Below are 27,137 nucleotides of genomic sequence, written 5' to 3'. Positions count from 1 at the left end.
AGGAACAGCAAGTTGTAATCAGTCGGATTATATGGAACCAGCTGACCAAAAAACAACCTTAACGACTACAGTACTATACTACGATACCACTTACGACTTTCATATTTGGCGCTACTTGCGAAAAATGCGAAACTGATACAATTTTGTTTGTAAAACGCACGACAATTAAATTAATCAGTCGATTGGAAAATTCCAAATAAAAAATGGCGGACGAGCGCGCGGTATCCGTGTACAGAAACGCGAGACACTGTTTTTGGAACTCGAAGCAATTTTTGGCGTATTTTGAGTTGTACGGGAAAACTCGAAAGCGTTCGGTTGCGGGAACGAGATAGACATATGAGTTCGGTGCGAACAAAACTCGATCTTATGGCTTGCCCATCTTAGTACTTTACCGTTTCACTTTCCTATCAAGAAATCAGCCGAGGCCATACTATTTTGAAGTTTTTTCTATACTTATAAATGTTGTAGGAGAACGGTCTGTTTTTCTATGTAATTCTGTTCTAGTGTGCGTGACTTCCCGTATATGTAGTTTGAATTCTATTATCAGTTCCGTAGTGTGCGTTTTTGGTACATAAAATGTGTATAGTCACTGACTTTGAATCGATAATCTCAAAAATTTCATTTAATATTTGTCAAGTCATGCTTTCTATCGTTCCCTTAGAAGTTTATGTACAGTTATAAGCCATATTAAGATTTTGTGATAGAAAATAAAAACTGAGCTTGTCTAATTGGATTCGATTTGCTTTTTATGCGTTTTTTGTAATTATTGTAAAATATGCGTCTGTTTTTGAATAAGTTTTAGACAAACTCAGCGGTTGGAACGCTTACAAATGTAGATGAATAATATTGTTTATTTAAATAACTACATACCTACAACTTTCGTAATATGCAGAATTTACTTTTGCGTTTAGTGCAAGTGAGTATACCAATATAGACCATTGCAACTCGTTATTCTTAATTCTTGTCCTTATTGCCTATATAAGTAATATGAACTTCTTATAAAACGAACTGTAGGTAAATAAGACAACTTTTTCTGTTATTAAAATGTAATAATTTACAGTTTACTTTAGGTCCCTTTTCTAATGGTTCTTGTGATAGGATTCGTGGGGCGGGTTTTTCCCTAAATTATGGTGGAGGTAGGCGGTAGCTGGTCCATGCATCATGCTCGCAACGGGCGCTACTTGTGGTGGCTGTATGATCCTGTTATCAGAAACATAGGTCATAAAATACACGTTAAGTGATTTTGATATGATTTAAGACGCAGTTGTAGGTCCGTCTGTCAGCAGGCTGTATCTCATATACCACAATTGTTAACAAGCTCAAATGATGATAGTGTGCATTACTACTGCTTCTATAATAATATCTAACAACAAAAAAACACCATGATGGTGAATAACAAAATGGCTGCCGAGTGCCGTGCATATTTTTTTTTTATCAAAGACACGTAAAATGCTGAGGCCGCCATGACATTCGCAAACTAGGGGTCAAGATATGCAATGTGAAAAAGGTCCATATGTAATATCGGTTCGGGAACACCGGTAACTGATGCTACAAAATGGCTGTCAACGTAATTAATAGGAATGAATTGTTATTTTTACAAAAAAAACAGGAAAGTACATTATTGTAATATCTTGTACTATGGTAACTATTTGAATAAAACACTTTTAAAGGATTAAAACGTGTGTAATTGTAACGGTTTTACATTAGATTTTTTGCGTAAAAGTTACATTTTTATTTTAGTTAACCCGACGTTTCAAGACCTTTCCAGATCTCGTTTTCAGGGGGACTGCGGATGAAATGAGTCACAGATAGTATTAGTAAGCGTTTTAATCCTTTAAAAGTGTTTTATTTAAATGTGTAACACTCGCGGTAATCAAAGAAAATACTATATGGTAATAAGTATCCGTAAAATGCTTTCGTCTGCTAACTATGGGCCGTATGAGGAAGCTCATTGTCGCTCAGAGGGCAATGGAGAGGGTTATGCTCGGAGTTTCCCTGCGTGATCAAATGAAAGAGATGAAATCAGAAATGAGGAGATCCGCAGGAGAACCAAAGTTACTGACATAGTCCAAATGAAAAGCCGGTGGGGCAGAAAAGTTCAAATGGCGATTACGTACCGGAAGACGCAGTGTTGGTAGGCCCCCCTCAAGATGGACCAGAATACGTTGGATGAGGGCAGTGCAGGACCGATCGCCATGGAGATCTTTGGGAGAGGCCTTTGTCCAGCAGTGGACGTCTTCCGGCTGATGATGATGGTAATTATCATAATCTGTATTTTTCACAACAAGTATTATAATTTATTTAAGTACGAATAATTGGTATTAATGTAGGTAAATATTTTTTTACATCTGGAACTAGGAGAATCCTGTAAGTCGGCTTACAGTGCGAATCTCGAATTACATTAGACAGCTATACTTAAATTATTGCATTTACAATAAAATTAAAAACAAAAATATTTTTTGAAAAAAATGTATAATACTTGGTTATAATCTTAATCTTTATATATAATTCTTGTGTGCGTGTGTATGTCACTGAACTCCTCCTATACGGCTGGACCGATTCTAATGAAACTTTCTGTGTGTATTCAGGTGGATTCGAGAACGGTTTAGATTCACAATTGAACTACCTCCTAAACGGCTGGACCGATTTTGATGATATTTTTGTATGTTCCAGTGAATTTGAGATTGGTGTGTGTCTTCAGGTGGATTCGAAAATGGTTTAGATTCACAATTAAACTACCTCCTAAACGGCTGGACTGATTTTGATGACTTTTTTGTTTGTTTCAGTGAATTTGAGATTGGTTTAGATTCTTAATTCCGCCCATATAATATAATTCTCCTGCTCATGTGTATGTTAGTGAACTCCTCCCAACGGCTGGACCGATTTTTCAAATTTAAAACGTGTGTACAGGACAACGTCTGTTGGGTCCACTAGTCTATATATATAAAAATGAATTGCTGTTCGTTAAGTCTCGCTAAAACTCGAGAACGGCTGGACCGATTTGGCCAATTTAGGTCTTGAATTATTTGTGGAAGTCCAGAGAAGGTTTAAACAGTGAATAAATAGGAAAATGCTGCTAAATTAAATAAAAACAACAAATTTGTTTTTCCTTTGATGTGTCCATACATAATTTCTATGAGAGAATTTATTGACGCACGGTTTGACAGTTCTGCTGTGAAACAATTTCATTACGACAGCGGGGTGCATATTTTACGAAGTAATTTTTGATGTTATGATATATTATTGACAAATTCATATAAAAACATTATTTTATTTATTATATACAGAACAACGTCTGTCGGGTCAGCTAGTCTTAATATATATAAATCTCGTGTCACAATGTTTGTCCTCAATGGACTCCTAAACTAATGAAAGGATTTTAATGGAGATTACTTCATGGAGTCCAGTTTGGTCCAACTTTAGAGATAGGATAGTTTTTATTTCGATTTGGGACCCATAATTATTTTTATTTTCAATATTTGTTTTGTATGGACATATTTTCTATGAGAGAATTTAGTGACGCACGGCTTGACAGTTCCGCTGTGAAACAATTTCATTATAACAGGGAGCATTTTTTACGAAATGATTCTTGATATTTTGAAATATTATTGGCAAATTCCTATAAAACAGTATGTTTTTTTATAATCTACAGAACAACGTCTGTCGGGGCAGCTAGTATTATATATAAATTACGTGACACGTTGTTTGTCCGCGATGGACTCCTAAACTAATGAACGAATTTTAATGGGGATTACTTCATGGAGAGCAGTTTAGTCCAACTTGAGAGATAGGACAGTTTTTATTTCGATTTGGGACCCATAATTGTTGTTATTTCCATTATTTGTTTTGTACGGACATATTTTCTATGAGAGAATTTATTGACGCACGGTTTGACAGTTCTGTAGTTTTTACGAAATAATTCTTGACGTTTTGAAATATTATTGGTAATTTTTTTTAAATCAGTATTTTTTTTTATTTTGTATAGAACAAAGTCTGTCGGGTCAGCTAGTTGTTATATATTTTGGCAATAACATTAATCAATTGCATTGCTATTGCTAGTTCTTCGAGGCGACTAAACAATTTAATTTAATGTCAGGAATGTACAATCGAATCAGCTCGGACCACGTACCGGAAGACGCAGTGTTGGTGGGCCCTACAAGATGGACTGATGATCTGGATCGGCGGAATACCATAGATTAGGGCAGCGCAGGACTGATCATCATGGACATGTTTGTCCAGCAGTGGACGTCTTCCGGCTGATGATGATGACAATGATTCTATTCGCTTCAAATTTTCTTTAAGTCCTTCTTTGTGCACTGTATTTTTTGCGTTGGAATATTTTCATTGCGTTATGTTGTAATCGACTCTCTAAGAAACCAATTTTTTTGAATATTGAAGTATGACCGCGCCTTAAGTGATCACCGTCGCCCACATTTTCTTGCAACATTAGGGGAAATCACAGGATTGTTGTCGGCCCTTAAGGAAGGTTTGCGCGTTTTTTTTGTAGGTACCCATGTCGTATCGTCCCGGAAACACCGCACAAGGAAGCTCATTCAACAGCTTTGTAGTACGTGGAAGAAAGCTCCTTGAAAACCGCACTGTGGTGAACCACAACACTCATATGTTATACGTAAATACCACAGATTGGGAATGGAGCGACCGCCGTCAGGTTATCGACATTTTATAAAAAAAGAACAAACCGTTCTTCTCAGGTCTGAGGCATTAATTTCCCAATGTGTGCTAGCTTTTGACTTTCAATAAGTGATTTCATAACTTATTTTGAATAAAAAAATTGAATTAAATTAAAAGTGACGAGCGCTATTGGAATACCTCTCAGAATTTCGGGTTCAATCAAACGTTTTGAGCGGCAATGCATTGTAATGGGCAGAGCGTGTCAATTACCATCACTTATTTTACTTTTTAAGTTATACCACATTTGGTGCGTCACGCAATTTCGACACCGTGACGTTACTTGGTCAACTAGACCATTTGTATCATACTTCAGCTAGCAAGCCTTTTGTAACTCATATTATGTCTACTGAACCACAATGGACGAGAATTATATAAAATTCAATATATACTTTCAATTTATATACTAACCCCCTTATTCATAATAGTCTGCTAACTTAAAGCTTTGCTAATTCTCGCTCTGTCTTCTTCTATTGACCTAAGTCAGAATGAGAAAAAACACTCCTTAGCGGCTTTTTTAAGTGAGCGGACCATTATGAATAAGGGGGTAACTTTTAAAATAAAAAAAAAATAATTTCTTTCCAAATATGTATAAATAATTAATTGATATTTAATTACACATAAAGATTCTTTTTGATGTCATTTCTAATAGAACTACTAATATATTTAACTAGTTCCTTATAACTATATTTACAATACTACGACTACATAAAATTAAAACTATCATTACGTGGAAGCGTACCAAGAATACTGGCAGCATTACCCCGTTGGATAGCAAGGCTGATCCGTTGACCGAAATAGCTGCCAGCACTTGGGTTTCCAGTAGCCTTATTGAGGCGCGAAGATAGTATTTTGAACATTCTCCGCGCCTCTGGGCCCCACGGGCCAAGTGTCTCGACACCAAACGGCACAAAGATGTATGACTCACTGAGACCAACATATTTGCGACGCTTGCTGTCTTCGGCAGTCGAAGTAGCAGCCCCAGCACCAACTGACGTAACTTGGACATGAGAAGGAGCCAGAGTGTCGACGCAAGTAGCGTCCCACACCAGCGCCCTTCCCCGTGCCCAAGCCACCAGCGTCATTCCATCAGGACGCTTGCCATCGCGGCGGGTAATACCATTTGGCTCTAAAACAGCTGGTATATTAAGAGCGGCAAATGCCCTGCGGATGACTTCATTAATGCTGGCGTGACGACTGATACGGCCTGCCGATTTTAGGCAGGATAACCCGTGGCGTCCAAGAGCATCTACCTGAACCATTACACATTATTTAATTAAATTATGCGATATAATAATATTTTAATTTGTTGTATTTAATACCTTCTTTATTACAATATTGCTTTTTCTACAAACGTAAAATAGCACGAGGAATAAAACTTTTTAAATATTTTTGTAGTAAAAACACTCCTATCTTGTATATGGATCAAGCATTCCATGCATGCTTTTCTTGCATATAGCTTTCAATGCAAAAAATTTAGTCAATAAACATTTTCATTAAAAATTTTCAAATAAACATTTTGACAGTTGCTTCTCAATACATTTTTGATAATGTTCTGTATGTTCATAAGCATATTGACGAATTTTCTAGAAACTGTGACATTCATAATGTTAACACGAGGAACAAACATAAACTTGTCATTCCTATTACTCGGTTGGATCGAGTTAGTAAGTCTTTTGTTGGGCGATGTATATGCTTCTACAATATGATCCCAGAAAATGTACAAAATAAAGGTGTTACGAAATTTAAAAGAATTGTTAAAAAACGTTTCTGTGGGAAAGGTTATTATAGCATAAACGATTTTCTTAATGACACCACGGACTGGGAATAAAGCGAACACCCTCAGGCTCTTTAATTATAAATGTTTATAGTACGATATTACATTGTAATCCATATTTAATATTAAAAAAAAAGCCCGCTGAGTTTCTTGCACCCATTCTTCTCAGGTCGTCAGGTCTGAGGCAGTCTCTTTTGAATGGGTGGTAGTTTTTGACGTTCAATAAGTGATTTTAAATCCTATTTTGAATATAAATATTTGAATTTGAATGGTTTTTTTTAATGTAACTAAGTAGGATAACATATCGCGTTGAAAATTTGAGGAGATTGGATCCTACTAGTTAAAAACATACAATTATTATTAACATTACATGAATGTTATTTTCTAGATTTTACATGCTCCTTCGTGCACGTGCAGTACTTACTATGAGAAGTAAACCTTGTAAATAATACACTACAAACTGCTTTCATCCACCTTTTTCACCCTACACAGGTCTTAATTTTAAAAACGCTAGAACAAATATTTATTTATTTCTTATCAAGTGCCTAAATACAAAGTTTCATGGTGTTATGTTCGATAATGACGAACTTTCATACAAATTTCCACCCGCTATTACAAACCCGAAAAGCCTTTTTTTCGCAATAAAAGGTAGCGTATCCTTTCTCAAGCTCTTTTCTATCTCTGTAGGTAATAAATTTCATCAAAATCGGTGTTTTAGGCGTGAAAGCGTAACAAAAAAACTTACATTCAACCGTTAAGAGGAAAGAGGGAGAAGATATCTTTGCTAGCAAAAATGAGAAATATGTACCATCTGAACAACGCAAAACTGACCAGAAGTTATTTGATGATGAGGTGATCAAAGCTTTTGGTAAACGGGAGGATAAGAAGGTCCTGAGACGTTACCTTAAGGCTGCCTTTGGTCTCCTTCCAGCCAATCCAGAAGAGCACTGGATGCAGTTCTAATTATTAGGATTAATAAATATGTATTCCTAACATTCACATATATAATATTAAGAAGGGATTGACAAAATAAATTATTGTTAGTACCTTATTGACAACTTAATAATATTGCATTAAAAATATTTAGAAAGTAATATTACTTGTTATTTAGTTTTAAATATTGTTTTGACCTTTATGTAAATGTTATTGTTGTTAATTCTTTGATATTACTGCTACTATTGAATAATAATTATTTTATAAAAGTTATCCGTGATATTCTTGACAATATTTCACAACATATGTAGCTTTACCAAGCCGTAGTTGGCTGGAAAAATTAATCGACGACTCAAAAGTATTTTTAACATCATTGTCATTGTCATCAGCCGGAAGACGTCCACTGCTGGACAAAGGCCTCCCCCAAAGATCGCTATGACGATCGGTCCTACGCTGCTCTCATCCAACCTATTTCTTCGATCTTAAAATAACGACGTTTACAAAAACCGACTTCAAAAATTTTAAAGTATCAAATAACTAAAAATTTATTTTATTTCATCTCTTATGCAAACCTTTACCTTTAATATTAATAAAATATTATTGTTTGTATGTACTACATATTGTTAGGTTTTAAGTCAGTGCCAAGCCCTGCACAAAATAAAACTTAATATTATACACAGCTTACTTACTGTGTAATTATTAAGGTTGTCTGGCCACGCGTGTCTGTTCGCTGTGGTTGTTTTGTTCTAGACGAAGCTATCCCGCTCAAAGTCACGCGTGGAGGGTGTAGGTACTTACATTTGACTTGGCATCGACTACTAAAATACTCCTAAAAAGGCGTACATAAAAAACAATTACATCATCCACGTAGACAAAAATTTTCATAAACAATTAAAAAAATGAACACTACTTGGCCCAACTATGTAAAAGAATTACGTAAATCGGATCATAAATCTCAGCGTAATCGGTCTACAAAAAAAAATCCGATCGAAATGAAAACCTCCCCCTTTTTGAGGTCGGTTAAGAATAATCTAATTGAATAAAAATGTTGAATTTGAATGAGTCAGCCTTTGATGATCTTTTTGATCTCATCTACTGACAGAACAGAGCGTGCTCGTCTTTTGGCCGTGACACAAAATGAGTCGGGTTTTTGGCTTAAAACGACATCTTGACTTATGCATTGGACCGTCTTAGCTAAAGCTCAGCTGTCAAATGACTATAAAAACGAAATCGAAGATTATATTAGCTTACACTCAGCTAAGTCTAAACTGGGCGTCATTAATAGAGCACGGCAATACTTCAAGCCGGCCCACATACTAGCGCTGTACAAAGCGCAGGTCCGGCCACACATGGAGTATTGCTGTCATCTCTGGTCTGGCGCACCCCAGTATCAGCTCGATCCATTTGACCGCGTGCAACGCAGAGCAGCTCGAATTGTCGGGGACCCAGTGCTCTGTGAACGGCTGGATCGCTTGGCGTTGCGTAGAGACGTCGCTTCATTGTGTGTCTTCTACCGCATTTATCACGGGGTGTGTTCCGAAGAGCTGTTTAACCTGATTCCTGCCACCGAATTCCACCTTCGCATGACACACCACAAGTTAGGATATCATCCTCACCATCTGGATGTGCGGCGGTCCTCCACAGTGCGGTTTACAAGGAGCTTTCTTCCACGTACTACAAAGCTGTGGAATGAGCTTCCTTGTGCGGTGTTTCCGGAACGATACGACATGGGTACCTTCAAAAAAAGCGTGTACACCTTCCTTAAAGGCCGGCAACGCTCCTGTGATTCCTCTGGTGTTGCAAGAGATTGTGGGCGGCGGTGCTCACTTAACAACAGGTGACCCGTACGCTCGCTTGTCCGCCTATTCCATAAAAAAAAAGTCTTATGTAAGCAAAGTCTGAGCAAAGTCTAAGTACGCTCTGTAGATATTAGCCTAAGTTTATTGTACTTGTTAACAAGTAAACTTAAGCTTAAGCTATCTGCCAATATAAGTTCCGTCACAAACGGTACTGCCGTTTAGGTCATTAGTTTAAACCGGCAGATATAATGTTTGTTTGTACAGAACCTAAACAAATTTTTCCACTAAGTCAATTTTAATATTATAGCTATGAAGGACAAAGACATACCTTTAACATATTTTATCATCTACCATTCAGTAAGTTACAAAATATTTATAAAATCTTTGCAAAAGGATTATTCTCGTAGATTATAATATTTGAACATTGTAACTCTCTAAAAGGCCAGCAACGCTCCTGTGATTCCTCTGGTGTTGCAGGGAAATGTGAGCAGCGCGTATTTTATAAAAAAAGCAAAAAACTCCAATTGGAAATGCTGCCAGCATTGTAGTGACATTGCATTTGCCGCTTTTAATATACCAGCTATTTTAGTGCCAAATGGTCAAACCCACCGCGATGGAAAACTTCCTGATGGAATGACCCTGGTGGCTTGAGTAGAGGGAAGGGCGCTGGTGTGGGACGCGACTTTCTTCGACACTATGGATCCTTCTCATGTCCAAGTTACTTCAGTTGTTGCTGCTGCTTCGACTGCCTAAAAACAACGTCTGAACTCTCAACGAGTCTTACATCTTTGTGACGATTGGTGTTTGAGGTCGAGACACTTGGCCCGTGGGGCCCAGAGGCGCGGAGAATGTACAAAGTATTATCCACGCGCCTCCATAAGGCTACTTAGAGAAATCCCAAGCTCTGGCAGCTATATCAGTCAACAGATCAACCTAGCTATCCAACGCGGAAATGCTGCCAGTATTCTTGGTACACTTTCCCGTACCGATAGGTTTAATTAAATGTTAGCATGGAATTGAAAATATAGCTACTTCGTCAATCATTATGTTTTGTAATTAGAGTTATGCATTGTACAACTTTTACAGCATACATCATGTTTACGTCCTACGGCATGTTTGTTAATGATAAGTATATAACAATTTAATAATTACATAGGCTGCACTAAAATTATCGGGAGTGGAATATTTCCACTGTTCCTGTCATATTAAAATCTTTTTAATTGAAAACTCCTTGGTTTTAAAAATCGAATACCATTTATTTATTTAAAAAAAGATTCTCGGTCTTGTCACAAGGTCTTGTCAAACTTGTTTAGTCGTTGAGAAAATGGAATTCACTCGAGAAAATTCTAGAGCGATGATTTATTATGACTTTCAAAGTGGTTTACCACAAAAACAGTGTGCTGACCGGATGATTTCTGCATTTGGTGATGAAGCCTCATCCAAAACCACAATTTATCGCTGGTTTTCTGAATTTCAACGTGGACGTGTCAAGCTCAGTGATGATTAGTCAAGGTCGTCCAAAAACTGCAGTCACCAATGAAAACGTTTATGCTGTGCGTAAGCTGATTGAGGAAGATCGACATGTGACATACCGCGAAATTCAGGCAACTTTAGACATTGGCATGTGTTAAATACAAAAAACCAGTCACGAGTTTGGGTGTTCGAAAATGAGTTAAAGCCAACAAAAATAGTTCGTTCACGGAGTGTTGCAAAAAAAATGGTGGCCACGTTTGTCTCCAAAACCGGCCATGTTGCGAGTATTACTCTTGAGGGACAAAGAACGGTTAATGCAGAATGGTATGCTAGCATTTGTTTGCCACAGGTCGTTTCTGAACTCCGTAAAGAGAACTGCAACCGCCGCATCATCCTCCATCACGACAATGCGAGTTTTCACACCGCGCACAGAACAAAAGAGTTTTTAGAGCAAGAAAACATAGAATTATTAGACCATCCGCCGTACAGCCCCGACCTAAGCCCTAATGATTTCTATACTGTCCCTAAAATAAAGAATAAATTGCGTGGTCAGAGATTTTCATCACCTGAAGAAGCTGTGGACGCCTACAAAACGGTCATTTTCGAGACCCCAACTTCCGAATGGAATGGTTGCTTCAATGATTGGTTCCATCGTATGGAAAAATGTGTCAAATTTCGCGGAGAATATTTCGAAAAGCAATAAATACATTTTTAAATAGTAATGTTGTCACTTCCTTGATTCCCGAAATTTTCAGTGCCGCCCTCGTATCACTAGGATATTATAAAAAACGATTTATTTTTTCTGTGTGTGGTGTGTGTTGTGATGCTGATTAGCTGATTATTATTATTATAATGGTGAATAAAAAAAAAACACTATTCCAAAAAAAATAGCTATAATATGCACTAAAAAGTATAAAAATTATTGCGTATTTTTATACAATCTAATTAATTGATCTAATTCTAGATTTCTAATCGAATTCTAAACTCTAATTTCGGAATCGGTGTCCTCCCGCCGCGTCCTCGCTCTCGCCTATCGCCTCCTCACGCGTGCTTGCGACTCAAGCACATCTAACCTATACCTAACTATGTATGTAGTTACAAACCTACCTAAATCGGTTCACCCAGTCGAACGTTCTGACCAAACAAACATAAAAAACTACATACCGACTAATTGAGAACTCCTTATTTTTTGAAGTCGGTTAAAAATCAATGAAACTGGGTTAAGTAAAAAAGTGTCTATTATCTGGCAGCGCTATTATTCCAACACAAACTACAGAACTATTATCGAGAAAAATCAAAACGTAACAATGAAAACATTAAAAACAAAGCAGTGATAACACGAAAATATCACATGTACCTAACGGCAATGAAACTGCAAAACGTACAGAGGCAATAGGACTAGAGGTAAACGGGAGGGGGCTTCACGTTCTAGCGAGGTCCAGAGATAATGTAACCTGTAATAATATAATAATAATAAGCCATTTATTCCATAACCCTTATTTTACAAACAAATGTTAGTAGTTGAAAGATCTTAAAATTTAATGTTAGTTTTATTTAAAGTGACCATTATTTTTTCTTGGTTATGGACCCCATTTTGGGTATAGACCTCCTCCAACTTTTTCCATTTCTCCCTGTCCTTGCCCTGATCGATCCAGGTATTACTTAAAAGAAAGGAACTCATACCCCAACTATTAAAAGGAGAAAGGAAAGATTGCCTACTTAAAGAAAGATAAACTAATAACAAAAGATCCAAAAGAAATCAACCTAATCAAAAGGAAAAGAGACCCAAAAGAGTCACCTAACGAAAAAACGACCAGCAACAGGCCAGCTATTAAGAAAACAAACATGAACAACATTTTTGATTACGTAACTCGATCACGATCTTTGTCTTGACATCCCGAGTGAGAACACAATACCATGCAAACAGACTACCAAAAAAGAAATCAGGACCCCAATCCGGCTGGTCACCGTGGGAGAAGATGACCACCACCCTCCAACCAAATGTAACCTGTAGCAGGTGTGAATTTTCAATTGATAAATAAAGATAGTAGTCGTCCATATTTTCAAATCACTGACAACACGACCAACTCGATCCAGCAAACGCCTTGCGGCCAATGTGAACACAATCGTCACGTCCACCGCGCTTGACCGCGATCATGAGTTGCAACGTGAAGTGTGAGCAAGCATTTAGTAATATCACTATAATATATAGAAGTTTTTTCTAGACAACCGATGAAAAGAAGCCAGGCTTATTATTACTTTAGTGTGCGTGCATTGTTCAAAATAGTTATTAACTGTCATCTTCAATTTTTTTCGACGCGTCAAACAAAATATTATATTGATATCGCACTAGTGATTGGTGGCAGAAAAAGGAAGTGCTGTGTTACCCCAGGAGCCAGTATCCTATGCAAAGGACATAACATAAGTTACATAAACAATAAAATGTCTACCAGTCGTGTCAGGTTTTTTTTATACGCCTTATATTAGCTTCACCTGTATGTTTGTATGTATGTTTGTAACCGACTTCTTTGAGCGCGATTTTGACCCACTTTAAACGGCTATATTTCGTTGAAACCTTGTAGATTTATCGAGGAGCGATGACATTACACTAATTTGATAAAATTATTCAAATTTGTAAAAAATGATTTTTGTTAATTTATATAATTTTCATCTATAGTCGATAAGGCAGGAATTGATGTTAAAGTACTTAGTAGTTTTAAAAATACGCTTTTATAGAAAATTTAACTAAAAAATGAAAAATAAATAATAGTTAAAAAAAACTAAAAAGCACGCTTTATATTAAATTCAACTGAAAAATAGAAAATAAATTTAAATTGAAAATAGTGTAAAAAAAAATATATTTTATTGTAAAAAAAGCGTGGGGTGCTTTATAGATATAAAGTTAGTTTTTTTTAACTATTATTTATTTGGATTATGTTGCTGAAGTCAATGTTTTTCTACCTTTCAGGTGCTCTATGGTCCCTATATCGTATCATGCTGCAATACAGATGATGTCACTACTACTACATATACTAAAATTGGAACGATACAGGGAAGATAAGCCTGGCCCCTGCGCAAGGATGACACGCAAAATCGTGAAGCGTTCCACATTTTTAATTAGGTAACACCCTCTGTGCTATATCTCAGCGGATACTCCATAGGGAGTGCCGATTGCGCCTCTCTCTCCCCAAGATTGTTAGTTTTAAGAAGGTTGTTAGTTTTAATTTTAGATCCGAGTTTCACTATTTTTTGTGCTTTGTGCTCATAGAGAATTAATAGTTTGTACACCTTCGTGTGACAGGACTGTGCGTTAGTAGCGCTCTCTGGGTTTCCACGGAAGACCAGCGTTGTGGATTCTAACGAAACCACAACTATGTTGAGTTGGGGGCCCATTGGCGTCATTAGATCATAATTAGATTAGTATAACTTTAAGAACTATTATCAGAATGTATAATGCCGTCAATAAACATTTTTTTTTCTTTCCTCTTCGATGAAGGCTTAGAGGGCACCTGCCCAAAGCCAACCTCAGGTGGTGTTTAGTGGGTAGGCACCAGGTTTACATGAGTCCCACAAAACCAACGCAGACTTAGACTGCGTTGGTATGCATGAGCATTCACCACCTCCCTCCCGTCGTTATCCCGGAGGGTCGCCCTTTCCCTTTGTTAAGGCGCAAAAAAAAACGGTGGATGTCTGTGTAGCGAACAAGATCTAATATGATATCGTATCACGAAACAGCAAACATCGCTTTGCGTCCCTCACTCGTAGATACAAAGTCTTATGTTCATGAAATTCACAAGCACCTTACCCTTTCAAAGCGTATCAATTTTGCGTGTGCGGACAAAAGTAACTGTTGATCGTAGATGGGTGAAAATTTGAAGTTGTATGTATTTTTTAATGCTGACTCATAATCAAACAAATTTAAAAAAAATTACCACCCTTAACATTTAGGGGGATGAAAATTGATGTTGTCCGATTCTCAGACCTATCCAATATGCACTCAAAATTTCATGAGAATCGGTCAAGCCGTTTCGGAGGAGTTCAAAGTTTAACACCACGACACGAGAATTTTATATATTAGATTACATTTTTATTTTTCTACCATTATTTGTATTTTTAGCTCTTAAATTGCAAAATTTTTTATAGTGCCTTGAAACGTTCTAAAGTTTTACATAAAAATACAGTGGTAACTTATAATAGAATTAGCTCCTATTTATATTAATACTATATATATGTATGCAAGTAGTGTAATTTGTTAGTTAGCCTTAATAAATAGTCCTTCTTATAGTTGCAAGTCAGAAACAAAAAAAAAACGCAACGTGTGTAGGCGCCCTAATGAATTACTCGAATTACTTATAATTGTACAAGTTGCGCCATTTTCTTAGAATTTCAGTTTAGCCTCATTTGTTGCGTTACTTGTTTAGAACTGAATTGAAATTGATATAATTGGTAACTGTAATTAGTTAATTTTTATTTAATACCACGTGTCTTTTTTATCTCAGACACCTAGACCAGTGGGAGGGTCTTTTGCACAGGATGCTGGCTAGATTATGGGTACCACAACGGCGCCTATTTCTGCTGTGAAGCCGTAATGTGTGAGCATTACCCGTCTGAAAGGGGCCGTAGCTAGTAAAATTACTGGGTAAATGAGACTTAACATCTTATGTCTCAAGGTGACGAGCGCAATTGTGGTGGCGATCAGAATTTTTGGGTTTTTCAATAATCCTGAGCGGCACTGAATTGTAATTAATGGGCAGGCCGTATCAATTACCATCAGCTGAACGTCCTGCTCGTCTCGTCCCGTTGTCATAAAAAAAAAACACGGATGAGAAGTGATACTCTTTTTCAGGTTAGTATTTTTAATCTATAACACCCAAGAGTAACATGTAAATAGTATTTTTAAATATACTGACTGTTAAGCAAATCATAGTCATACCTACTCATTACCATAATACAAAAAATAACCTTGGTTCCAAAGAAATTTTAGTTGGCAGGAAATAATTCCTTCCGCGATAATGCCTTCAGAGACATAATACTCATATCGCAATCAGGCGATTGTCAGACAAATTTTAAACAGTTTTAAAGTTAATAAAAGTAATATTATCTTTGTTGAAATTTCACTAGTAAAAAAATTCAACTCAGTTTTGTCACTAATATATTCTCTGGTTTTGTTTTGGAGGGAAAAACAGGGAAGTACCTAACATGAAGCGATCCACTAAAATCTTCTTGCTTTGTAAGTCGCACGGAATTACTACAGGTCTACTCACAAAATCGACAACGATGTAATCGGAACGATACGATAATCGTTCATAAGTTTTGTTTTCAAATTTTATTTGTGTATTATTTCATAATGTAAAATCATCTTAAAAACTACAGTACATTTGTTTTTTTACTCTGTCCTATAACGAATAATGTTTTGTGTGAAATAAAAGAAAAAGTTATAATATATTTTATTATAAAAATGTGACAAATCTCCAAAAAACTTGCCAAATTATAAATAGATCGATAAATATCGTATTTGCCGTAAAAAATATGCTGAATATTTATGACCTCCGTAAGATATCTTGCTGTTCCTGTAAATATGTTCAGGTTTATACCAGCAGCAAAGTTCCATCACCAGACATTACATCACAATGCCAAATTCCACCCACATCACGTTGACGTCTGGCATTCTATAACCGCGAGTTTTGCGAGAAATTTCTTGTCGCCGCCGAAAGCCGCTTTATGGAATCAATTACCGACTGCGGTTTTCCCGAACCGATACGACTTAGGGACCTTCTCCATCTCTAGGTCCCTGGTGTTTCAGCTATGTCCATGCCGGTCTCTAGACTGTGTGCCCCCTCTTATATGAAAAAAAAATCTCCAGTGGTGACATATAGTTCTGCCTACCTATTCGCACACCGCCTAAAGTTGTATAATATTATAATAAGTAGGCTAAGTTGTTATACGATTTAAGATGGGCTGAGAGTTTCTAATCAGTTCTTCTTCCTATGTCAGCTCCTTTGCGAACTGATGTAGTTGCATGACGTTAACCAAGGGTCATGTTATTATTATGTTATGTTATTGAACGTTTGGTAAATAAATATATTTCTATTCTATGTATTTGAATTTAGAGAATTAAGATTTATTAATTCGCATCTCTAGGTTAATAAACTTCAATTGTTTGTATAAGATACTTGTCTGCGTATAATTTCTGATTTCCAATGAGATTTTTTTTGTATTTATTTGTTTATTTCATAAAATCTACAGCACATAACATCACTTATTTACTAAAGTTTTGTATAACAAAACATGGGCCAACAGAGATTTTATATTATTTAGGCAAGACAAAATTCTTAAATAGCTTCCTAAAGATAAACTGATACAAGAAAAACAAAGTGAGTACGTTTAACATTCAGTTTACTTACGTGTGTGTGTGTGTGTGGGGGGTATGTGTGGGTATGTGGGGTATGTGTGGGTATCTGTATATCTTATATGGTTATTTTCCTGCTGGAAGGGCAATCAAACCTATTGACAAGTCCTACCGCTTGTTAAAATCGTACTTCATAGTTCATACCTATTATAGAGTTCGAGGAATTTACATTATAATTTTATTGGAATAAAGAGCTGGTGGTTCTATTTTGTCCAAACTTCACCGTAAACTAAATTTTTATTTACATATTGTTATAAGCCTCCACGTAGGTACAACTGGTCGTGAGATAATCAATTTCTAATATGTAGGTACACCGGCTGTTTTAAAGTTTGAGTCTGGCTTTATTATTATAATAAGATTATCCAGTTGCCTAATATCTTCACCAGAAATGGTTGCTATGTTTAAATTGCTATTGTTAATCCGATGGTATGGAAAAAAAGAATTAACAGTCCTATTTTTTTTAAGCTTTCCTTAATCAACATTTCTAGTTCTTCCTTTGGGTTGAAGAAAAACTTAACTAACTGGTGAACTGACTCTAGAGCATAAACCATCTAGGATAAATTTGGCATCGAATGGTGGTAGTTTCATGTCGATACGATCAGTGGTTTTGGCGTGATTGAGCTACAAACAAATACCATTTTCTTTATCTTAATATAGGTATATAAATTACGTGACACGTTGTTTGTCCGCGATGGACTCCTAAACTAATGAACGGATTTTAATGGGGATTACTTCATGGAGTGCATTTTGGTCCAACTTGAGAGATAGGATAGTTTTCATTTCGATTTGAGACCCATAATTATTTTTAATTCCAATATTATTTTTTGTATGGACATATTTTCTATGAGAGAATTTATTGACGCACGATTTGACAGTTCTGCTGTGAAACAATTTCATTATATTTAACAACAGGGAGCAATGACGTTCTATACATAATATAGAACGTCATTGCCGAACAGGGAGCATATTTTACAAAATAATTCTTGGTGTTATGAAATATTATTGACAAATTCATAAAATCAGTGTTTTATTTAATATCCACATAACAACGTCTGTCGGCTCAGCTAGTATATATATAGAAAAGAATTGCTCGTTTAAAGATATAAGATATTATAACATTTAAATTAGAATTTAACAATTTTAACAAACTCTATAAGATCAAGTCATGGTGCGCTGCATAAATAATTTCTATAAGTTATTGACCAGTCCGCGAAGCTTAAAAATCATAAAAAATAATTTTGAAGTAATTCCTAACGGTCCGAACCAAGAGTAAACAACTGAAGTTCAAAGACCTTTATCGACCATGTGGTGTTTGTATAACGTTTATTCTGTGGTACATATTTATAACTTGATCTACAAACTTATGGCACATTTCTAGATTCAAACGTAATTCTTAATTAGAGTTCCGTGAGTATGATTACTTATATTGATATTTTTGAAGTACTTTATCGACGTATGAGAAAAATTATATTGAAATATTGCCACCATTTTCAGCTATACGCCATGTTGTTTTTTTTTTATCAAAGTTTAGTATAGCGGCGTACTTATAGAATAGTATATTAGTTTGAAAGTGATAAAATAAAAAAACTTATTTGTATACATGTCTATAATAGTAAAATAGCTTAAATTTAATACGATTTTTTTTCTGAAGCCTTATTATCCACCTAATTTGTGTAGTATTAAAAATATATACCATAAAGACGTTTCACTTCTTATCTTTGTGCTCTGGTACAGAAATATTATTTATATCAGCGTTTCAATGAGTGACTGACTCTATTTCACGGAATGACGCGACAGTTTGCATTTTATAATATTACTCGTGGACCCAACAGACGTTGTCCTGTCGGAAATTTCGGACACACGTCTTAAATTTGAAAAATCGGTCCACCCGTTGGGAGGAGTCCACTAAAATACACATAGGCAGGATAATTATATTATATCGACGGAATTGAGAATCTAAACCAATCTCAAATTCACTGGAACACACAAACAAATCATCAAAATCGGTCCAGCCGTTTAGGAGGTAATTCAATTGTGAATCAAAACCATTCTCGAATCCACCTCAAGACACACACCAATCTCAAATTCACTGCAACACACAAAAAAATCATCAAAATCGGTCGAGCCGTTTAGGAGGTAGTTCAATTGTGAATCTAAACCATTCTCGAATCCACCTGAATACACACAGAAAGTTTCATTTGAATCTGTCCAGCCGTCTAGGAGGAGTTCAGTGACATACACACGCATACAAGAAATATATATATAAAGATAAAATCAGTGTTTTATTACAATACAAGTATATACTTGTGATCGCTTAGAGGTCAAAATTCTACCATAATACATTTAATTTTTAAGTTTGAACTATATAAGGGTTTATTTGTCAAAGACTATATTATATAAGCTCTATAATGTATGTTTGTCTTTCAAGCAGTATTGTGTGTAATATTAATAATTAAATGTACTTACCTATTCATAATGCATTTTTTTTTATGGAAAAGGAGGACAAACGAGCGTACGGGTCACCTGGTGTTAAGTGATCTCCGCCGCGAACATTCCCCTGCAACACCAGAGGAATCACAGGAGCGTTGCCGGCCTTTAAGGAATGTGTACGCGCTTATGCAATGCATTTTATATAAAAAAGTTGGTTATATCCATAATCCAAACTTCATAATATAAACTTCATAATATAAACTTTAACAGTGGTAAATTTCACGTTCATTCATTCGCGCATGTTTTTTTAAAAGAGATACAAAGTTTTCGCTTTATAAATTTTTATATTTATTTATTAGTATATATATATATATTATTTTAGTACATCTATATATACTAATAAATGGAGAGCCGATTTTTTCGTCAGTTATACTGTTACACTTTCACCATAAGTTGCAGCGTATGTAGATGACCCGGAACCTATATTTTTTGACTTAGAAATGTCTTAATTATTTGTAATACAAATAATTCAGTCAATGACATTTCATTACATATGACAATTCATACAATGAGCTGAAATCCTATTACCAAAGTTTATTGGATCCGAATAGTGCGGACGGATTTCGTATTGGAACCATAGACATAACCATATAAAGCCAAGTTGTAGTTAAGATCTTAATAATATCAAGTGAAATTGGGAATAAGGTAAACGAAAGACAAAATGTCTAATCGCGAACTTCGTGTCGGTATTCGGTTCCGAAGTACTTTCGTAATAGGAAAATTTACGATCCGTCAACCGAAACATCGTATTTCGATTTTGGTAATAGGGCTCCTGGCGCGGAGTACTTAATTTATATCACAATACAACGTTTGCCGGGCCAGCACTTGTACCGGCTTGTATAATATTAATGCTTTTTTTTGTGCTATTGTTGTAACTTATTATCTGGGTAAACGTATCATATCCTTGGCATAAGTTCAATTTTTCAACCACTAGAGATACGTCAGCTCACTGCAATATACAATAAGATTCATGAAAGGAATCAGTCTTAGCAGTAAGCTATAGTTAACAGTGACTATAACAATAGATCACATTGGTCGCAGTGAAACAGGCCTGCACTGAACTTTACTAAAGCCCTTTACAAACCATAACCACATGAATATACCTGTTTTATATATTCACTAGCTGACCCAGCAAACGTTGTATTGCCGATATTAAAATGGCGATACAAAAGTAACTGTTGATCGTAGATGGGTGAAAATTTCAAGTTGTATGTATTTTTTATTGCTGACTCATAATCAAACAAATTTAAAAAAAATATCAAAAAATATATAAAATAAATGGCGAGAACCACCCTTAACATTTAGGGGGATGAAAAATAGATGTTGCCCGATTCTCAGACCTACCCAATATGCACTCAAAATTTCATGAGAATCGGTCAAACCGTTTCGAAAGAGTTTAACTACAAACACTGGCACATGAGAATTTTATATATTAGATAAACTTCAAAACGAATAAAAATAGTTATATATCAGTGAGATAGTGCATGTTAAAAGTTTAATATTACTTATTTTAATTCATAAAAAAGTTTGACTGAACATCGTGACTGTTGCCACTCAACAAATAAAAAAGTAATACTTCTCTTGTTACTTCACGGCATTTGCCTCAAATGTTCTGGTAATTTAGAACGCTCATCGCGCTTTTGAATATAAAAACATTCTAGAAGAAAAACTACGTCTCGTTTCCGTACCAAATAACATGCAACAATTTTTAAAGTAAAAACTTTTTTAGGCGCGTTGGGCACTTTTTGGTAGGGGAAAATCTAATAGGTTCGCATCATCGACATTCTTATGACTGGAGCACGCGATAAATAAATAAATATTGTAGTATAGTTAGATACTTTTTGGATGGTGGAAATCTTGTGAGTTCGCGTCACCGAAATGCTTATAGCAGTATATCTGTAGCTATACAGCTGACGTATTGTGCAACATAGCTGTGTATATCTTAAAAGTGAAATTGAATGGATTTTGTGAAAATTACAATGTGTATTTACTATGCATTGTTGAAATAGTTTGATTAATATATTGTTGAAAATATTTAATTCAGTACAGACAAAACATATCTTATAAATATATTTACAATACTATGACTACATAAAATTAAAACTATCATTACGTGGAAGCGTACCAAGAATACTGGCTGCATTTCCGCATTGAGTAGCTAGGAAAAATTGTTGGAAATTAGTTTAAAATAAATTGGTTTTAAACAAAGTGAAATTTTAAATTTTATTACTAAAAGTTCTAAGTTTTCACTCATAACGACAGTCTCTACAACGGCCATTTTTTTTCAAAACGAGCTAAAGCCTGCTTTATAGTAGATATAAAAATTTAGTTCACGGATTTTACTCGATTCATCATGTGTTACTTATAGTACTTCATGTGTTTGTTAAAGACAAAGTAGAAAAAAGACAATACTTACTTTACTCAATAGAGGCATAAAAGGCATTTATTTTCTCAAAATTGATTCCTTTTGAATTCTTTTTGATGTCATTTCTAATAACTACTAGATACTACTACCGCTTCGGAAACAAATGGCGCTCTGAGAGAGAAGAAGCGGTGCAAGAAACTCTCCCAGCATTCATTATTTGCGCTCTTTTGTAATAAAAATATACAATATTTTACAGTCATTTCTATCGCTATAAAATAATCACAATCTAGTCCCAGGCTGTCCGATCATTTAGATATTCAGCAGTGGAGTAATAGGATTTACGACAGAGCCATTTTTTTATAAAACATTTAAATTTATTTATAGATAATGCCTGAACAGTGGCTGGGACTTTATTATAGAAGTGTATACATTTACCCTTAAAGCTATTATGTATCTTATGAAGCCTACTAGAATTAGTTACAAGCAATCCCTTATTTCTAGTGTTATAATACAATGACAAATATAAAAAAAAAAACATAATATGTGAGAAACTGTATGTTTAGCTGCATGTGTGTGTTAATTAAATCTTACAATTTTAAAACTGCCATTATTAATAAAATATTCTACCAACTTAATTAGCGCCCTTATCTCTATTCGTCTTTATTTCATAAATAGCTTTTAATTATCTGTGAAAACGTGTAATTACGTCTTTAAATGTGTTGCAGGGATGGGGGGGGGGGGGGGGGGAGGTATGGGTGACGGTTTTCTACAATAACCTATGAGAAACATACCGCCACTGAGCTGTTCCATCACGCCGGTTTTCTGCGTTGTGCTGTAAAATATTTGAATTAAAAGAGCGCAAAACAATGCTGGGAGTGTTTCTTACGCCGCGTCTTCTCTCTGAGAGTGCCATTTGTTTCCGAAGCGGTTGTAGTATCAATTATATTAGAAATGACATCAAAAACAATTCTAAACGAATCAATTTTGAGAAAATGTATGCCTTTTAAAAAAATATGAAAATACCTAATTTGCCATCATCGACACCTGTAAGCCTGGGATTTTTGGGAATGCACAGGTCAAACATATTACTATTTCTTTTTTCATATAGGTTAAGTGTATAATATCAGATAGTACACAGATTAAAATACAATTTCAAACACGTATAAGTACCTTATAAATCTTATCTGTGTAAAGCTTAATTTTTATTTACAAAAACCAAAAAAAGAAAAGAATAATTTTCAATTAGGTTTGTTATAACATTGTTATAATAATAACGTATTTTTATATTAGTTATATTTAGCTACAAATAAATCTGCAAATTCTTCCGCGTACACATATGACTGAGAACGTAGTTCTTATAAAAATCGTGGTTTCATAAAACATGTAAATTAAATGATCTTATATCATTTATGCATCTAGGAGTCTAGATAGACTGTTAAAATTGGAGTTGACAGTAACCTCTATTTTGAGCAATGCACGCACACTAACACAGTGACATAAAAATCGTGAGTGTAAGTCGTAGTTTGTCACGCACACTAAAGTAAAACCTGGCCTGTTTTCATCGGTTGTCTAGCTGCAAAAGGCTCTATCTAGACGTATAAATTATCTAAGTAAATGATCTTCATTCATAATAATTTTTTGTTAGATAAGGGCTATGTGTCTAAGGAATAAAACTAAGAAGACTTAATTGAAATCTGTCCTATAATCTTTCCGTGATGAATTATAAATGAAAGCCTCTATCATTTAAATTGTAATGGATTTTGTAAATAGTATTTATCTACACCCATGCTTTAAATCCTCTATTTAAGATTCTAAAAGAGTTAGCTTATTGTCAACATTAAAACACCCAATGTCCTAATAACCATTACATCATCCAAACGAGAAATTCAGTAGAAAATTAAATATATCATCCGTTTTCATAATAACACTCCTTTGAATGAAATTATGGCTACTAGAACTGGCTTTTCTAATGTTCGCAATAAGCTAAGTGTTTTAGAATCTTTTATTAAGGACTAGCGGACCCGACAGACGTTGTTCTGTTATAAAAAAAAACTCTTGCGGATGGAAATTCTTTAAAGATCTCTACTCGGCGAAAAGAATATTTCTATCAAATTTCAAGTCTCTACGCCTTATGGTTCCAGAGATATCGTGTAGAGGATTCATATTATGGGTATAGATAAAGTCTTGTATGCAATTGTTGATAATTAGGTATCAAAACACTCACGACACAACTGTGATACAACTATCAACCCACATACGTACCCCTTATTACATAACAGTTGCATAAATAACTATTTTACAATAATACATAATACTTGTTTTTATTTAATACACGGTATATAATTATTGAGTCACTATGAGAGTCTCATTTTAATTACCTACTGTAATTAGCTGTATCTTGTCTAATTATAAAAAAAAACTCAACCCTCCCATTTGGGAGACACATGTTTTGTGGAATATATAGTTAAATAACAATCTTACGTAAAACCTGTTTTCAATACAAACGTATCGGATCATTATCTGTAATAAAACCAAATATATATTATTAAAATGGTTTCATTTTAGAATATATTAATTGCAAACAAATATGAATTAGAGTTAAATTGAGACTTACATCGACTTTTTAATCTTAAAATATTACACATGATTGTACCCATGTCGTTATTAATTAATTTGATATATAAATGTTAAGCTACGAATAAAATCAAGCTGAATAAGTTCAAACCGCTGCTAAAATATACAAATTAAAAAAGAAAAGCATTAGTCTCTGTGTAACTATAAAAAGCATTCGGTCAAAATCTATTTTAGCGGCACCGAGCGAGTGACCTCATATTATAATATTTTGGTATAGAGAATGTGAAACACATAGACGATTTACGTTACGAACAAATATAAACTCTACAGTGTTAGTTTTAAGTTGATTTTAATTTGGCACGCATTTCAAAATTGTGGGACTAACTTGAGATGGACATAAAAATTGAAATTTAACCGTATGTTTATAGACATAGAGTATAGTTCGGAAAGGTGGTTGTTTCAAAATCCAAAACGGTACTACGTACGCGTCGCTCGATCGATTTTCGAAATGGCGTAGAAACTTCGAGAAGCCTCCACTACTCACCCTCCTGAGCCTTTTTATATTTTTATAACCCAGACGGCGGGCGTCTTCGCGCCATTTTGTGTAGAAAAAGCATTTTGTAATATTATGAACTCCTTTTTACTTATTGCATAGAAATTTTGTACAAACTTATTTTTGTATGTAGGTACCTAATAGCAAAAAATATGTAATAGTAGAACTACTAATAGTGACTTAGGTTCATGAATAATTAATATTGGACACGATAAATTATGAGTCTTTTATTCAAATGAACAAAAAGTTTGTGAGTTAATATTTTACTACTTATCGGATCTTTTTATTTTTCTTCATTTTTTTTTTTGGTAGCACAACAATCTTCATAATACTATATCTGTACTATAACAGTAACGTAATAAAAAATAAATAGTAGTTAAAAAAAAAACTAAAAACAAGCTATTTATAGAGACGATTGATGAAAATGATATAAATTAACAAAAATCTTGTTTTGCAAATAAAAAAAATATTATAATTTTATCAAATAAATGTATTGTCATCGGTTCTCGATAAATCTACGCAATTTTAACGAAATCTGGCCGTTTAAAATGGGTCAAAACCACGCCCAAATGAGTCGGGTTACAAACAAACATACATACTGAAAGCGTGTAATGACCCCCAAGTTTAAAAACTCGCCACACGTCATGTCCTCGTATTCTGGAAAAAAAAAAACATTCCAACAGACAATGTCCAACAAAAAAGCACAGACTAAAATAAAACTAATAAAAATACTTCTTAATTATTACCAACGGAACTTCTTTAAAACATCACCTTTTATAGAAAAAGTTCACAGTTTTTCACATAAGAATCTTTACCTATTGTTAGTTCAAATTAAAATTTCACGCTTTCGAGTTTTAATTTTAAAAAATATATAAAATGTAACTGTTGATATATTCCGTAAACAATAGACGAATATCTAAAGCTCGCCATATAAAAACACGTTAATTAACCATTTTTTTTACTTCGACGCTTCTTATGTATATTTTTTGTGTGATAAGATTGTGCAGGGTTGTGTTCTAGTGTATGGATTCCACTGGTGTCCGTGGAGTCAGATGGGCTTAATTGGTGAAGAGAACTTCACAAGGGTACACGATAAGGAATGCCGTATACGCGGGCCATGCAGGTCTCCTCGGGAAATCGTTAAAATTGCCGGGAGAAACAAGTCTTCTATCGAGTCCTCTCTAGACATGGTCTCGGAGTGGGGTAAATTGAACCTTGTCCAATTTAACCCCCAGAAGACTCAGGTTTGCGCGTTTACCACAAAAAAAAAACAATTTGTCGTATCACCGCTATTCGGCAAAACCTCCCTTAAAGCCATGCCCAGTATCAGAATAATGGGGCTCGAGATCTCGAGCAATTGCCAGTTCCGTGGCCATCTGGAGGACAAAGCCATGTTGGCGTCGGATTACGAACAGTCCAAACGCCAGCCCGTAACCTGGACATTTAAAGTCTGACTGATAAAAGGAAATCTTATTTTCTTTTTTCCCAGAGCAGTTTCGACTTGACGTTGCTTCGAAAAGTACAAATTGTGAGTGCACTGCGATTGTGATATAGTTTTGACCTGGATTTGGATTTCGGATATTGATAGTGCATTATTGTTGACCCTTGCTCGATAATTTGTTGGATTCTTCTTCGGTGGGGAAAGTTCTTTAACGTAGAATTTGAAGACCGTTGGAGATCAGATCTTTTTTGTAGATCGTAGAAAGGCGAAAATTTTAAGTTTTATCTATTTTTTTTATTGAAATTTAATTAAAAAAATGTCAAAAAAAATTTGGGGTGAACTACCCTTAACATTTAGGGGGATTAAAAATAGATGTTGTTCGATCCTCAAACCTACCCAATATGCAAATAAAATTTCATGAGAATCGGTCAAGCCGTTTCGGAGGAGTTTAACTACAAACACCGCGACACGAGATTTTTATATATCAGATGATAAATGCAGAAGTAGTCGCGGGTAACGCCTAGTGTAATGTATTCTTGTAAGACCAGCGCGGAATTTTCATTTTTATTAAAGTTACTCTTTTTGGCATCCTTTTGACAAGGGGGCTAGTCGGTGGGTTTAGTTGGGGTGGGGT

The 27,137-nt window shown here is 35.1% G+C and overlaps 1 protein-coding gene and 1 non-coding gene across 3 annotated transcripts in view; one reads left to right on the top strand and one right to left on the bottom strand.

Moving 5' to 3' along the window:
* The window catches only part of LOC126973588 (uncharacterized), an 86,714-nt gene extending 86,466 nt beyond the window's left edge, over positions 1-248 (bottom strand). For both annotated transcript variants that reach the window (XM_050820911.1, XM_050820914.1), the window contains exon 1: positions 95-248. The gene's annotated coding sequence lies outside the window, so the exon portion shown is untranslated. The remainder of the gene's footprint in view (positions 1-94) is intronic.
* A 13,433-nt stretch (positions 249-13,681) lies between these two features.
* Positions 13,682-13,786, top strand: LOC126973661 (U6 spliceosomal RNA). The gene has a single exon (XR_007731403.1). It is a non-coding gene; the product is annotated as a U6 spliceosomal RNA (small nuclear RNA).
* Positions 13,787-27,137: the final 13,351 nt, after the last annotated feature.

This window comes from Leptidea sinapis, chromosome 29 (genome assembly GCF_905404315.1).
Source record: "Leptidea sinapis chromosome 29, ilLepSina1.1, whole genome shotgun sequence".
Taxonomy (NCBI): domain Eukaryota; kingdom Metazoa; phylum Arthropoda; class Insecta; order Lepidoptera; family Pieridae; genus Leptidea; species Leptidea sinapis.
Note: the sequence above shows the minus strand (reverse complement) of the source record. Positions and strands in the feature narration are given on the sequence as shown.